The sequence below is a fragment of the Rutidosis leptorrhynchoides genome, chromosome 1, assembly GCF_046630445.1.
Source record: "Rutidosis leptorrhynchoides isolate AG116_Rl617_1_P2 chromosome 1, CSIRO_AGI_Rlap_v1, whole genome shotgun sequence".
Lineage (NCBI taxonomy): Eukaryota > Viridiplantae > Streptophyta > Magnoliopsida > Asterales > Asteraceae > Rutidosis > Rutidosis leptorrhynchoides.
The window spans coordinates 49,287,004-49,303,645 of record NC_092333.1 but is presented as its reverse complement, the minus strand read 5'-3'; positions in this window follow the sequence as shown (position 1 = coordinate 49,303,645).

The window sequence follows — 16,642 nt, the reverse complement described above, 5'->3', positions numbered from 1 at the left end:
GACGTGTTTGGAAATTTTGCTATAAATTAGCTTCTTCCGTTTCATTATCTTCACCACTTCTATACTTTCTTCCTAAATTCATACTTCCAAAAGATTTGTTAATATGCTCAATCCTGTATTGATACTTATTATTATATTGACCATATATGCAGTCATTCTTCTTTTTCTTTTACCACCAGAGGAATCTGTTTACTTCTACTATGCTCTTGGGGTTATAGTGTTTTTAATTCTCCCGTGTCTTTATATTGCTATACGCATTGATATACACGGTTTGTAGTTTCGAAGTCGTTATCGGGCTTTATATTTTCCCTTATATGTCGGAGCTTTATGCTTTTGTTTCTTCTTCCCGACTTCAAGTCAAGCGAATAATGGTCCAGAACTAGTAGGTATGAAGTTTCGAATGATCATAATCTATAAAGTAGAAAGGAAAGGTAATAGCACGATTTGATTTGTCAAATTACCAGAATATTCGGAAAAGACCGAATCATCAAGAAAAATATTTTCTTGATATGTTTAGAGGTTAAATAAAATGTAAGAGTCGTGTAACATGGCGAATGGTGATTTATACAGTCTATGAATCATCATCTTCCATTAAAAATTTAGCATGACTTACTGTAATATAATCACGTTGGCCTGACGTCATTATATTATACTAACTCATGCTTCAATTTCCAACACTTCTTCAAATCATTCATAATTTAAACTTGAATTTTACAGAATATAGAAACTAATACAGTTTCCTTTATGATGTGATAAAGATATCGTAAAGAGATAATTAATTACGGACAAGAATCGTTATGATGATATCATCAGAAATATAGAGGATATTTATGATGATATTTTGGAATTTCTAAGTTCGAAAGTTGATGAAGAAAAATTTTCCGCAAGCTTTTAACATGACTTCGGAGCAAGATATTCTCTAAAGAATTCATCGGATACAGAATTACCTGGATTCTTTGAATATAGGGTTTGGTCCTTGTATTTGTCCTTGGTCTCCTCCATGGTTAGCTCAATTCATTTTTCAGTTCCAAATTTTCTTTTGAGCTTTTCCAACGTACCATTCTTTATTATAAAACTTTTGGCCATTGAGACCATCTACAATTTTGCCGTTTCCTCTGCATTTAATGCCGCCATATTTGAATCATTGGTTATCAATCCGAGATGGTTTCAAGAAATTTCATTTTTAGATGATTAAACGCTGATTGTAATCGTCAACGGATCTAATGGTTGATGAATAGGCGTTGTTGATTTCAAAAGAAATGAACGATAATTTCGGTGGTTTGATGTGATAATTCATCATAGAATACGAATGAATATATATATGAATTTAGTAATCTTTAGGAAGATAACACCTGCTAAAGCTTTACTTGGATTCTGATATGTCAAAATTAGAATATGTAATTGAATTTGTACGAAAATGGTTGTTCTTTAGTGAACGGATACATATATCTTGTGAACGTAAGTAGTATAGTTACTGATTATTGAATCAGAATTGAAGAATGTACAATGCAACATATTAATGTGAGATATAAATATTTCTCGGGTATTACCTACCCGTTAAAATATTTTCACAATTAACAGTTTGTACAAAAGAACTTTAATTACAATCTTTATGGAGATATACGTTCATATATGTATTCTTCAAATATAATATAGATTTAATGAGTTAATATAATATTAAAATCATTTGATTTGCGGTTGGAACAATAATAAATAATCTTCAAAACTTGAGAGATTACATAATCGTTGCGGAATATTTCTTTAATGGAGTTATGAATCAAAACTTCATCGTTCATTGTTATTGATATACCTCGGTATATGATGTTGGTGCTTATGGAATTCTTGTGAAATTCACAAGACACGAATAATGTTTTCTAAAAAGTTTCGAGTACATCGAAAATGGAAGTGTAAAATCAGAAATGTATTTGAATAATACACTTAATTTATTATGAAATGGAGTTTATTGTGCTGAAGCAGTGATTAACGATCATTAAGTCATTAACGAAGGATGTACATTATAGCATATTAGTGATATGAATTAACCAAGTAGTACATACTAGTTAAGATTTACACGTAATAGCTTAGTACGAAAATATTTATTATTGTTTCAAACCATATATATATAAAGTATACATATATAATTCTTCAGAAAGAATGAGTCAATACATCTTAACTCATTATTACTAATATTCCTTGGTATCTATGGGGCGTATGATGTTGATATCCGAGGTACTGAGTGTGATGTTGAGGCGTGAAATGCAGATGTTGTTGTTGGTGATGCTGATGCTGTTGGTGGTGATGCTGATGGTACTGGTTATGCTGCTGGTGCTGCCGCTGGTGTTCGTAGGTTTCACACCATATTCTCCAGAGCCACCACTCGAGCGCGAAGCTCGTTGACTTCTTCTATTATTCCGGGATGATTGGCGGTTCAGACAAGTAGATGAATAAGATCTAGAATTTTAGATATTATATATTCGTGACTGGATATCCTGGAAATGAGGGTGAAAATAGTGTTCCGAACGAGTTCGCCGGTAAGTGCTTCAGGTTCTTCACCAAGAGGTGAATTCGGTTGGTGGAAGGGATTACCTTCTTCTTGTCTCCATTGATTAAGTTTACTATGAACCCATCCCCAATTCATCCAAAATAGATGATGGCTGATTGGTTCATTTGTTCCGGTTACGCTGCCATTGGAGCTCGAGGAATCGGTTGAGAAATCCATATTATGTGATTTGATTTAGGGTTTGATATGAGATTAGTGCTGAATACTGGATGATATATTCATCTCCTTGAATATGTATATGTAGCAAAAAGATTTCCGTAATTTACGGAGGAAATTTAGGAAAAGTGTTAGACAAAGATTATTGGGATAGATACGATAAGATATAATAAGATATGATGTGTCTATACTCTAATAATGGTAGTATGACGTGTTTAGATGATAAGTATGTAATCTGATAATCTTTTGATTAAAGATTTTCAATTCGTAATGTCCTATTCAGGTCCAGGGGCTTGAGCTATAGGATCCTTTAAATCAGTAATCCAAACGCTTTCTATTCTATAGTTTCGTAGACGTCATCCGTCAGGAAAATTCAATGATCAAAACAACAAGAAAGCAAAGAAAGTAATGAATATGAATAGTGATGACATTATAATGTCTTTGAGATTCTCGATAACTCAATAACATTTTCTGGTTCGCAAACCGATGCATAAAGGCATAAGGCATATAGGTACGTGCTATAACAGGGAGTTATATACGTTTAAGTATGAATAGTAACAAATATAGAAGTTTCAAAATTCATGGATAATATTTCATGTAATACATATGTAATACACAAACCATGATAGATGACTTAGGAATGTTAAGAATTTCAGAAATCGTAGTGTCACATTTAAACACGATGGCGTAATTGGATAGTACTTAGAAAAGTGAACAGAGTTCTTAGATTGACTTGGCATTCTAAGATAAGTAAAGTTTCTAAAGTATAGTGTAGCATTTAACAATTAAAGGCAACAATTAAAGGCACTATAGTCAAGGAAAGTTGTAGTCCTACATTGCTAAGGTACCTAATTGTATAAGGCACACTTAAAATGCAATCCTGGTTCTCTACAATAGCACTGCTCTGATACCAATCTGTCACACCCCCCAAAATGGACCAGGGGTAATTGTGACCAATCATATCATAACACAGTTGTATAAGCGAGAACGACTCTAAATGAGACGTTTTATTTATTAAATAAACAGCGGACGCATTATTCAAAGTTTTACATCATAAGAGTATAGTAAATGGAAAATGTCTTAAACAAAATGATAAATATGAATGATGGACTCCATGCAAGCAGCAAAGCATACATCAATCATCTAGTAGCAAGTAGCAGCTAGTTCAATCATCACCTGAGACAAAACACGCTTAAAATGTCAACCAAAAAGGTTGAGTGAAATTCATAGGTTTATAAATAATATCCAAAGTTTTAGACCACAAGATTTAGTTTAAAGTTGATTGATATAGAAATATCAATTTAAAAGTGTTGCTGCATTTTGTAATATCGCTACTAAACAAGTTTACCCTATGACACCTTGTACTGTCAGTGTCGTGGAATCATTATTATGTAACCAAAGACCAACGGTCGAATGGTTATAGACGTTACTCTCAATAGGCCTACTCACAATAATTAAGTTTGCATTTAAACGTAGCAATTAACGATATTACGGTAGGGATTTAGCATGAATCAAAGCATGACAGCATAGTTAACAATTTAGTACTTGTGTCTAAGCGTAAAACAGTTATAAAGCAAGCATGTGTCTCACCCCAAAAGTTATAAAACAGTTATGAAACAGTAAAAAGTGGGGCTATGAAGTTCACCTTAGTAGCACACGAAAGAATTGAACGGAAGGACGTGACCGAGATCTCAACCTAAAGATAGAACGTATGATCAGACATTGCCTAACAGACAATAGTATATAGTACTATATTGATAGTAATGGTTCACTAAAGAATTTCCATTTTCGGAAGGTTACTATTTATGGAAAGTTTCCACTTATAGTAATTTTCCAATTTTAGAAAGTTCGGGTTAATCTTTAGCAAGATGTTGTACAACTCTACTCAAACTTCGTTGCTATCAAATAAGTCAGGAATGACCAGATGTAACCGGGGGCCCAGGATTCTTGACCAGAATCTAAGTCATGGTATTCGAGATCCACAAGCTTACCCATAAATGGCAACCTAGACATCATTCACTTACGACCGTGAGTAGCAATGAAGTTCACATGAATTATACATTATCTTTGATTAACCTTCACTTTAGGTGTATACACACAACGAATTATTAATGTACTTAATAATTATATATGTGATAATATAACCTAAGTTTTATTTAATATTTAGTTATTATACCTTAGTATGTCTTATATATATTAAATATAATTACCTTTAAATAAATACCTAAATTACTTCAAAAATAATAGTGTTTTATTAATCGAACATTATTCAAAAAATGTCTAAATAATAAATTAAATATCTAAAAATTACATACATAATTTTTATAGTCTTAGTTAATCATATAGATTAGTAGAAAAATTTAAGAAAATATTTTTATTATATTTTTGTATTTATTTTTGTTTTTACCCTTAATGTATTCACAAAACAATTTTAATTCTACATAATTACTAAATAAACCCAAATAATTATTTTTATAATTTTTATAAGTTTCTATCAGTCTAATAACCTGTAGAAAAATATTTAAATTTTTTTTTATTATTTTATATTTATTCTTAATTTACCTTCGAATTACATAATAATAGAGTTTAATTATATAATATATACCAATTCGACCCAAGTAATTATTTTTATAATTTTTTTTAGATCTATATAAGTTTTAAAAACTCAAAAAAAAATTATATATATTTTATTTTTGGTTAAAAGTATTTATTACGAATTTTACATTGTTTTTACGTTTAAACACTACATAATTCGTATTTAATTATAAATAATATTCCATAAATTATCAAAATTATTTTTATGCATCATAACACTTATAATACTAATTATAACATATAAACATAATTAATTTCTAATTTTACAAAGAATATACAATAAATATAAATATAAATGACAATATTAAAAAAAAATTAATAAAAATAGAAAGTACCTCAAATTTTCTTCAAGGTTTTGAGAGAATAACTTAAGTTTTTGTGTTTGGCAAGAAAAAATGAATGAGGAGCCATGTATTTATAGGTAAAAAATGGTTGGTGAAAAGAAAAAAAAAATAATAAAATAAAGGTGCCAATTTTGACAAAATAATAAAAACATGTTAAAATTGTTTTTAATAAGTTTTTGTTTTTGAAAATATTTAGTCAAAATTCATGGGCTCATTATTTAATTTATAAAAAAAATCTTATATTTTTTTATAAGCTAAAAATATATATATATAATGATTAAAATAACTTATCATTTAATTAATAATTATGTTTCATATAGTTTTAAATATAATACGCATTAATATTAATATTAACTAAAGTTATTTTATATAATTAGTGTAAACTTTAGTTAACAAAAAGTGTCGACTAAAAATAAATATTTGATCAATGTCAAATTTAATTATATATTACGTATGGATAACAACCCTATAGTCAAATTAGTCAATTCAGGTATGGAAATATGAGGGTTGTTATAATATTACAGTAAGTCATGCTGAGTTTCTAATGGGACGTGATGATTCACAGATCATAACGTCATCATGTGCCATGTTACATAACTCTTTCATTCTACTTAACTCCTGAATAAATCAAGAAAATGTATTCTTGATGGTTCTATCTTCCGTGATGTTGATAAATTTGAAAATCAAACCGTTCTATCACGTTCCTTCCTGCTTAGAACATTATAATCATTCGAAACTCTATATCTACAAATTCTGGACCATTATTCGCTTTACTTGAAGTCGGGAAGAGAAAACAAAAGCATAGAGCTTTGAAATATAAGGGAGAATATAAAGCCCGATAACAACACATAAATTACAAACCGTGTATATCAATGTTTATCACAACATAAAGACACGGGAGAATTAAAAACATTATAATCCCAATGGCAAAGTAGAAGAAAGCAGATTCCCCTGGTGGAAGTTGGAAAAGAAGAATGATTGTTGCGATAGTAAGAATGAGGACAAGGATCAGAACTGGATTAAGCATTTTCAGAATCTTTTGGATGTATGAAACAAGAAGGAAATTATAGGAATGGTGAGAATAATGGAACGGAAGAGTTTAATTTATAATGGAAATATCAGACAGAGTAATCGAAGCAGATCACCGTATTTAATTAGAGAGATCTTAATTTCCTTATTCGCCGAAGAATCAGATCTTATAGATTTCCAAGATTTTCTTTTAAATCCCTCGAATTCCGGAATTCAACCAAGGCAACGTCAAAAGTTAAAACGAAACTTCATTTATTCATTTCATTTTTTTTGTGATAGCTTCATTCGTGCTCTTCGAATAATCGAATTATTTTAACGGTATTATTCAATAATGATAAAACTCTAATTATCAGCTCATATTCGTCAGGAAAACATATTTATTGTTAGCCATGACGACCTCACTCAAATTTCGGGATGAAATTTCTTTAACGGGTAGGTACTGTGATGACCCGGGAATTTTTGACCAAATTTAAACTTGAATCTTATATGGTTTCGACACGATAAGCAAAGTCTGTAATGTTGAAGTCTCAAAAACTTTGAACTATGTTTATTTATATACATTTGACCTTTGACTATTCCCGACGATTCACGATAAATTGTTGATAAATAACTAAATGTATATAATTGTGTATATGTATATGTATATAAATAAACAAAAGTATGTATAATAATTTGAATTAGTATAATATCAATTAATCACTTGAATTAAATAGATAGTTTAATGTACAAAATAAATAAGATGTTATAAAATAAATATATAAATATATATATGTTGTAACAACCCAAAGCAACCCGCATTAAACCGCGTTAAATTTACAAAATAAAAAAAAATTGCTGAACTGCCACCTGGCGCGGCGCGCCAAACCTGTCTGTCCGGAAAGTCTTTAAACGCGAAAATGTTTGACTAGTTCCCGACATATTTAGCCCAAATGTTTTTAACCATGAATTCATATATATAAAACTAGCACGTTTAATTAATAAAATTAAGTTTACGAAGCGGGGCCCACATCGACCCAAATTTCCACAAATGACTATTCGACCCATTTTAGTTTATACAAAACTTAGACCGAGCATGGGATTGGGGATACGCTACCCAATCCTAATAAATCCAAAAGCAAGTCTCTAAAGCAAACTATGCAAGTCTTCTAGTCCTCGCGCTTACCCGAGCCACCGTCCGCATGCAATCTATAAAAAGAGTCAACAACGAGAGGGTAAGCTAACGCTTAGTGAATGATAATATACTACATACATATATATGTATAAAATGAATACGCCACACAAATATCAAATACCGCATACCAAACAACCAAGCATAAAGGCAAGCTAGTCTAGGCGTACCGTACAAACACTAAGCACGAGCTAAGATACAACAACAAAATATAAGTTCACCAACGACGATGTGAACCACGCCAAATAGCTACACCCGGAGGGTTAGCTACAACACAACAATACATTAATATATAACAATATAAACGAACAAGGTTAACACCTTAACCCAATACCGAGAACCAAATACCACAATGAAGATTGGCCGAACTACACGAGCCTTAGAAATCCGAAACCACACGAGATTACTATCCTCACAACATCGAGGTTGGCCGAACTACACGAGCCTTAGTAATCCGAAACCACACGAGATTACTACCTCAATAAGATGACCGAACTACACGAGTCATCGTGAATCTGAATACACACGCGATTCACTTCTCAACATTAAACCCTTTGCCATTGGGGTTATATCAACCACATCACAACCACGTGTGATAATGTACACGCGAACGTGTACTTCGCCAAAGATGGTCAACCAAAACGCACAACCGTGCCAATTGGACTCATGCAAAAGTCCATCAAGTCCACCTACGTGTGAAGTGAGCTCTATAGCCGAGAATCACTTTACCCGACCCGCACCCATCCTACACATACATATGCACATAGGATATTATCACTCACCTTGAAGTCTTGAAGAATGCTTCCAAGAAATCCGCAACTCGCCAATGGAAAATACCTATCCCATTATCACAATTACAACAATACACTTAGAGTGGATTCACAAATTAACCCAATTCGTTACTTAGTGCAATTTCGACCCAATTGCACTTCCAAGCACAATCCGTGCCCAAACTAACCAATAATCACTAACACAAGTGAGAATGGTCCTAATATGCCAATTAAACCCGAACTCAAGTGTTAAACACGTGTCATACCCATTTTGACACTAAAACCCTAATTTTGACCCATAAAGGTAAAAATCTCATTCTTTACAAGTTTTGACGCCAAAATACATTTAACTCGGTTTTATACTTCAACTTAATCCATTTTAAGTTTATAAACCTCATTAAATCGCCAATTGGGTCATAATCACCACCAAACCCTAATTTGACCCAAAGTCAAAGTTAGTCAACCAAATAACCTTAAATGGGTTTCAATACATCCATAATCACTAACTTAAGTGATTAAACCTAATTTCAAGTTCTAAACATGGCCAATTAGTTCATCAACCCAAAATCCACCAACGATTAACAATAAACCCGATTACTAGCATCACTAAACCCATTTCATCATCTAAAATGGTTTTACATCAAACTAACTCAAAACCCTAACTTGAATATCAAATCAAATAAATGAAATTCGGAGTTTGAGCTTACCAATACTGCCAAAATGATGCCGTTGACGAGTAGAACAACTTTAATATCCGAGGTTTGACCCGAAACACCCTTCTTCTTCTCCAATTGGAGCTCTCTCTCTCTCTCTAAAACTCTCCTCTCACTCTAGGGTTTGAAGATGAGAGTGTTTGATGAGTGAAATGTGATCCAAACTGATCAAAGGATCAGTTTTGATGACCCCAAATCGACCCCAAGTGAAAAGACCAAAGTACCCTTCATTTAAACCTTTTAAAAGTGCTGAAAATTGCCTCAGCAGCATTTGGCGCGCCGCGCCAAATGGTGGGGCGCCGCACCACCCTGCAGGTCAGATTTCAGAAACTTGTTTTGGCCATAACTTTTTGACCGTAGCTCCGTTTTCGATGAATCAAATATCGTTGGAAACGTAATAAGATATTCTTTCCAATGGTAAGGCTTTATAACATCAACTCAAACTTTATTTGGAGTTGAAAAGGTACGTACACACCTTGTACCTCAAACAACGTCCAGTATTCTTCGACATTCGAGCAAGCAACACGTACCTGCTTTGTACACTTCATATACGCATCGTACACCATAAATACATTATGTAAAATAAATATTTGTGTCTTACATATGTATACATAAGTAATATTATATATATTGTAATATATAAAGATTGATAAGTGGTAAATAGCCAAGATATGTTATTATATAATATATAATTAATAAAGATGATTAACAGGTTGTAATATTACGATATTAAATATAATTACGAGTTGAAAATATAGTTGTTATAGTAGTATTATTATTACTTTCAGTAACATTAATATTAATATTTGTATCATTACTATTATTATATAAGTGACTATATATAGATAAGTATATATTGTTAATATTATTATTATCAATAAAATTAATGTTATTATAACTAATAATATTATTAGTGCCACTAATAATAAAAATATTTTATTCAATGATTGATATATTATTAATATCAATATATAATACATATATGAAATTGATATATATATATATATATATATATATATATATATATATATATATATATTACAAATATTAATCTAATTAGTATTATTCTTATAATATTCATTAATAATATATTCATTACTTTTATTTACCTTCCTTCTAGTATAAATCTTGATAAAATTATTATTAATACAATTATTATTATTATAAATTCTATTATTATTAGTATTCTTATTAAAACTAATAATATTAATGAATTCTATTAATAAATCTATAATATTAATTAATATTATAGAGTTTAATATAACAAATATATAAATTCAGATTTATATAAATATAAATATAGATATATCTATAAATAAATATAAATACAAATATATATATATATATATATATATATATATATATATATATATATATATATATATATATATATATATATATATATATATATATATATATAAATCTAAATCCGATTCAATCTATAAAGAAAATTACGCGAATTCAGTTTCATAACAAGATCAGAATTTATTCCTGACTATACTCCCAACACAGATATAAACGAAAGCTGTTGAATGTTCCTTTCAAACTTTTATCTATTTTATTTATATTTCTGTACTGGAACTTTAATCATGTCGATGTAGCTGCGATACAAACAAAAATCAAATCATCCTTTTGATTTCTATTACAATTATTCACTGCACGATATAAGGATTATTCACTGTAAATCTCTTAAATGAAAAACAGAAAACTTATTTTTTTCCCACGACCCTGTTCATGCCAAAACCTTTCCAAAAATCGAATTCGAGTTAATTCAAAAATCCTTTAATACAATCCTGTTATAAACCTTTCATTTAAGTGTTCTGAAAAGTTTCAAACCTCAATTGATCTTATTGAATTCAAATTTTTGAGTCAAAGGTGTTGAAATCAAAAGTCAAACTTTGTCTTAAGATCGAATTGGAGGCTTGTGCAATGTTTCTGTTATAATAAACGATCTTGGAAGTTTATATGAGTCATTTGAAACCTAATTCATGTTATAAGTATTAGCTAAAACGGTTTTAAAATTCGAATTTGATTTTGATTGGGTACGTGTTCTTCTGTATATAACCCAGCTTCTTTTTAATTATTTGTTTTAATTCTGTATCAATTATGTTGATCAATCAAATTACGTTTCTATTTAAACATTTGATCCTAAAACTAGTAAAGCAAATAATTCTTATGTAAAAATCAAGTTCTGGTCGACTGATTATTTTTAAAGAAGAAGATGAATTAAATCAAAAGGGAATACGGGTTATATTTATATAAGGAGTGATTAAATCAGTAAAGTAAGAGTAGACGAGCGGTTTGTGGGTGTTCGGGTATTCGAGTGGTCTCGGGTTCGATCCTGACTTGTGACATTTTTTTTAGTCCGATTTTTCTTTGAGGTATAACTCCCATTATTATTATTATTATTATTATTATTATTATTATTATTATTATTATTATTATTATTATTATTATTATTATTATTATTATTATTGTTAATGTGTTAATACTAATTATTATTATTATTATTATTGTTTTTGATATGATAAGTATTATTGTTATTAACATTATTATTATGATGATTATTATTGTTATTATTAATAATATTATTATTATTATTAGTATTATTAAGTAGTATAGATAAAATTGTTATTAAGATCATCATTATTATACTCAACAATATTGTTATTATTAGTAATATAATTATTATTGTTATTACTATTAAAATTATTATCATTGGTATTAAAATGATCGATAAAAGTATTGTTAATATTATTACTAATAATAGTATTGAAACTAATATTTCTTGTTATTTTCTTTTATATATATACTAGTATTAATATCATTGTTATAATTATTAAGATTATTATAATTATTATTAACATAAGTATCATTAAAAGCAATATCACTATTATTATTAATATTATCAGTATTAATAAATATTATTATTATCATTTTTAACAAATAAATATTTTTTACATAAAAACACACTTATTATATATACTATAATTATATTGACATTCCATATAATTATATGAAAAACATATTAACATTATATATATAGTTACATATAACAAATTAAGTATCTTTTAATATAATACTAAATATATATATATATATATATATATATATATATATATATATATATATATATATATATATATATATATATATATATATATATATATATCTATATATATATATATATATATATATATATATATATATATATATATATATATATATATATATACTAATATAACTATAATAACCATTTTAGATATATATATATATATATATATATATATATATATACACAAAATAAATATATATAACACATAATTTAAGATATAATATAAATATATAATTTTAAATGGGAATTAGTATAAATTTTATATAACTACAATTACATATAAATTAATATTAATAAATGAAATTATGTGATTTCCATTATATATTTTAATAAATATACAAATGATATAGGTTCGTGAATCCGAGGCCAACCCTGCATTGTTCAGTATCGTCATATGTATTTTTACTACAAGATACAGTATGGTGAGTTTCATTTGCCTTTTTACCCTTTATATTTTTGGACTGAGAATACATGCCCAATTTTTATAAATGTTTTACGAAATAGACACAGTAATCGAAACTACATTATATGGTTGAATGATCGAAGCCGAATATGCCCCTTTTGCTTGGTAACCTAAGAATTAGTAAACCGATCTACTAATTGACGCGAATCCTAAAGATAGATCTATTGGGCCTAACGAACCCCATCCAAAGTACCGGATGCTTTAGTACTTCGAATTCGTTTTTATCATGTCCGAAGGATTTCCCGGAATGATAGGGGATATTCTTTTATGCATCTTGTTAATGTCGGTTACCAGGTGTTCAATCCATATGAATGATATTTTTGTCTCTATGCATGGGACGTATATTTATGAGAACTGAAAATAAAAATCTTGTGGTCTATTAAAATGATGGAAATGATTATTTATGTTAAACTAATGAACTCACCAACCTTTTGGTTGACACTTTAAAGCATGTTTATTCTCAGGTACGAAAGAAATCTTCCGCTGTGCATTTTCTCATTCTAGAAATATTACTTGGAGTTATTCATGGCATATTTCAAAAGACGTTGCATTCGAGTCGTTGAGTTCATCAAGATTATTATTGAATCAATTATAGTTGGATATATTATGAAATGGTATGCCTGCCGTCAACTTTCGATGTAATGAAAGATTGTCTTTTCAAAAACGAATGCAATGTTTGTAAAATGTATCATATAGAGGTCAAGTACCTCGCGATGTAATCAACTGTTGTGAATCGTTTATAATCGATATGGACTTCGTCCGGATGGATTAGGACGGGTCTCTACAGAAGTTCGGATAAAGATAGCTCAATCTACCGAAGCTTCTCAACTAGCTGCGACTAAAATCGTGGAAAAGCTTTGTGAAGCAAGCGAGACGAGAGCAATGTTGAAAAGTTTGAAGCTTCTTTCTAAACCGGTATCACGTGAGTTGCCTTCCGACGAATATGAAATGATGATGGATTATCGAGCGAGACTTAAGAAAAAATATGCTAAGGAATTGGCACGTCCGGACGACGACGACGATTAGTTTATTTTTAGTATTTTATTTTTATTTATGTTACATTTTATTTAAATTATTGTAACGTTTTTTTTTTTTATTTTATGAAATTTTAGTTTTATATTAATACCATTTATGTTTAATTTTTATTATTTAATTGTGTAGAAAAATAAAAAGTAACTAAAAAATATGGAAGAAAGATGTAATTGTTGGGAGTGTTTAGTCATGAGTTTAGTCTTGAGAAAGAAGTACTGATGTGACGCTGATCTGGCGTCTAGTCCTGGAGGACTAAGACACAACCATTGAGACCTCTCTTATTTTTATATGCATTTTTAAGAAATTTCACTAACATCATTTTCTATCAATTAGAAATTGTTTATATCTAAAATAATATATTCTGATTAGTTGAAATATAAGATGAACACTTAAAATGAAACATTCAAAATAGTAATGTGCACATTTGTGATAAGGTAAAGGAAGTAAATAGTATCAAATTATCATCTTCCTTCTTTAACATTCAAGAGAAGAAGATTTAAATTTACTATTCAAGAGGAAGATTTAGATTTACTATTCAAAGAGGTTTATCTGAAACTTTTTACTATAGGATGTCTTTATAGTAGAAGTTTATTTTAATCTTTAATTAACACAAATAGAAATGTAAGATATTTAAATATTTTTTTCATGATTTTTCAATGATAGTCTTTAGTGTGATTGTTAACATGCGTAAAAAGATTATAAATTCGCAGTTACATATTGACTTTTTAGTATGTTTGTTAAATTTTATCTGAAACATCGATAAGACCAAAATACATCTGTTTCATGGTGTAAAATGATGAAAATACCTTTTTAATATAAAAAAATTATGATAAACGTGAATGCCTTTTGCTCAAATTATATTAACAATAATATATAATACATATATGTATATATATTTTTTAGATTCAAAGAGAAAACATCCCTAACAACAACCACATCGAGTCCCTACTAGGCTACTATAACAACCCAACCCGATATACAAACGATTACGCGGAAAAATATCAATTAAGAAAAAAAATTTCTTTGTGCAGTAAATGGCGCAGCGCGCCATCCCCCTGCGCGGCGCGCAAAAGGGGCCTGGCAGCCCGCTGTCCAAAAAGTCCCAAATGCGAAAATGTTTGACCACTTTCCGACGTATTTAGATAAAACGCTTTTCACAACATGTTCATATATGAAAAACTAACGCGTTCCATTCATAAAATAAGTTTTACGAGGCGGGGCCCACATCGACCCAAATTACCTTTTAAGTACAAAATACAAGTTTCGACCCCACAATTTTAAACACAAAATAAAAGCCGAGCATGGCGATTGGGGATACGCTATCCAATCCTAATTAATCCAAAAGCAAGCCTTCTAAAGCAACTATGCGAGCCACGAGTTCCCACGCTTACCCGAGCCACCTCATCCAAGGAAATCTATAAAAATGTAAACAACGAGAGGGTAAGCTAACGCTTAGTGAGTGAAAATATACTACATACATATATATGCATAAAATGGACACGCCACACAAATAATCAAATACCGCATACCGGAGCATCCAAGCATAAAGGCAAGCTAATCTAAGCATACCGTACGTTCACTAAGCAACAAGCTAAATATGCATCAATAAACATAAGTTCACCAACGACGATGTGAACAATGCCAAAAAGCTACACCCGGAGGGTTAGCTACATCACGACAATACAACAATATATATATATATATATATATATAAACGAATAAGGTTAACCCCTTAACCCATTACCGAATACCAAACACCACGATGAAGATTGGCCGAACTACACGAGCCTTAGTAATCCGAAACCACACGAGATTACTATCTTCAACAAGACAACATCGAGGTTGGCCGAACTACACGAGCCTTAGTAATCCGAACTACACGAGATCACTACCTCAATAAGGTGACCGAACTACACGCGTCACCGTGAAATCCGAACTACACGAGACTCACTTTCGATAAGATGATCGAACTACACGCGTCATCGTGAATTCGAACTACACGCGACTCACTTCTCCAACTCAAAACCCACGGTCACGGGATTATAAAATCCACCACATCGGGGTTATCCACATCACAACAATATCAACCCTTCGCCATTGGGGTTATATACTTCACATCACAAACACGTGTGATAACGTGCACATAAAATGTGTACCTCGCCAAAGGTGGTCAACCAAAATGCACAACCGTGCCAATTGGACCTAAACGCAAGTCAATCAAATCCACCTATATGTGAAGTGAGCTCTATAACCGAGAATCACTTCACCCGACCCGCACCCATCCTACACATACATATGAACATAGAATATTAACACTCACCTTGTCGCCTTGATGAATGCCACCGAATAATCCGCAACTCGTCGATGGAAAGTACCTATTCCATTATCACAAATACATCAACACACTTAGAGTGGATTTACAAACCAACCCAAAACAACACTTAGTGCAATTTCGACCCAAATGCACTTCCAAGCACCAACCGTGCCCAAACTAACCAATATCACTAACACAAGTGAGAATGGTCCTAATATGCCAATTAAACCCAATCATAGGTGTTAAACACCTATCTTGCCCAAAATGACAATTAAACCCTAATTTTGACCCATAAGAAGTCAACATCACTCCATTAGCAAGTTTTGACACCAAAACATATTTAACTCGGTTTTATACTTCAATTTAATCCATTTTAAGTTTAT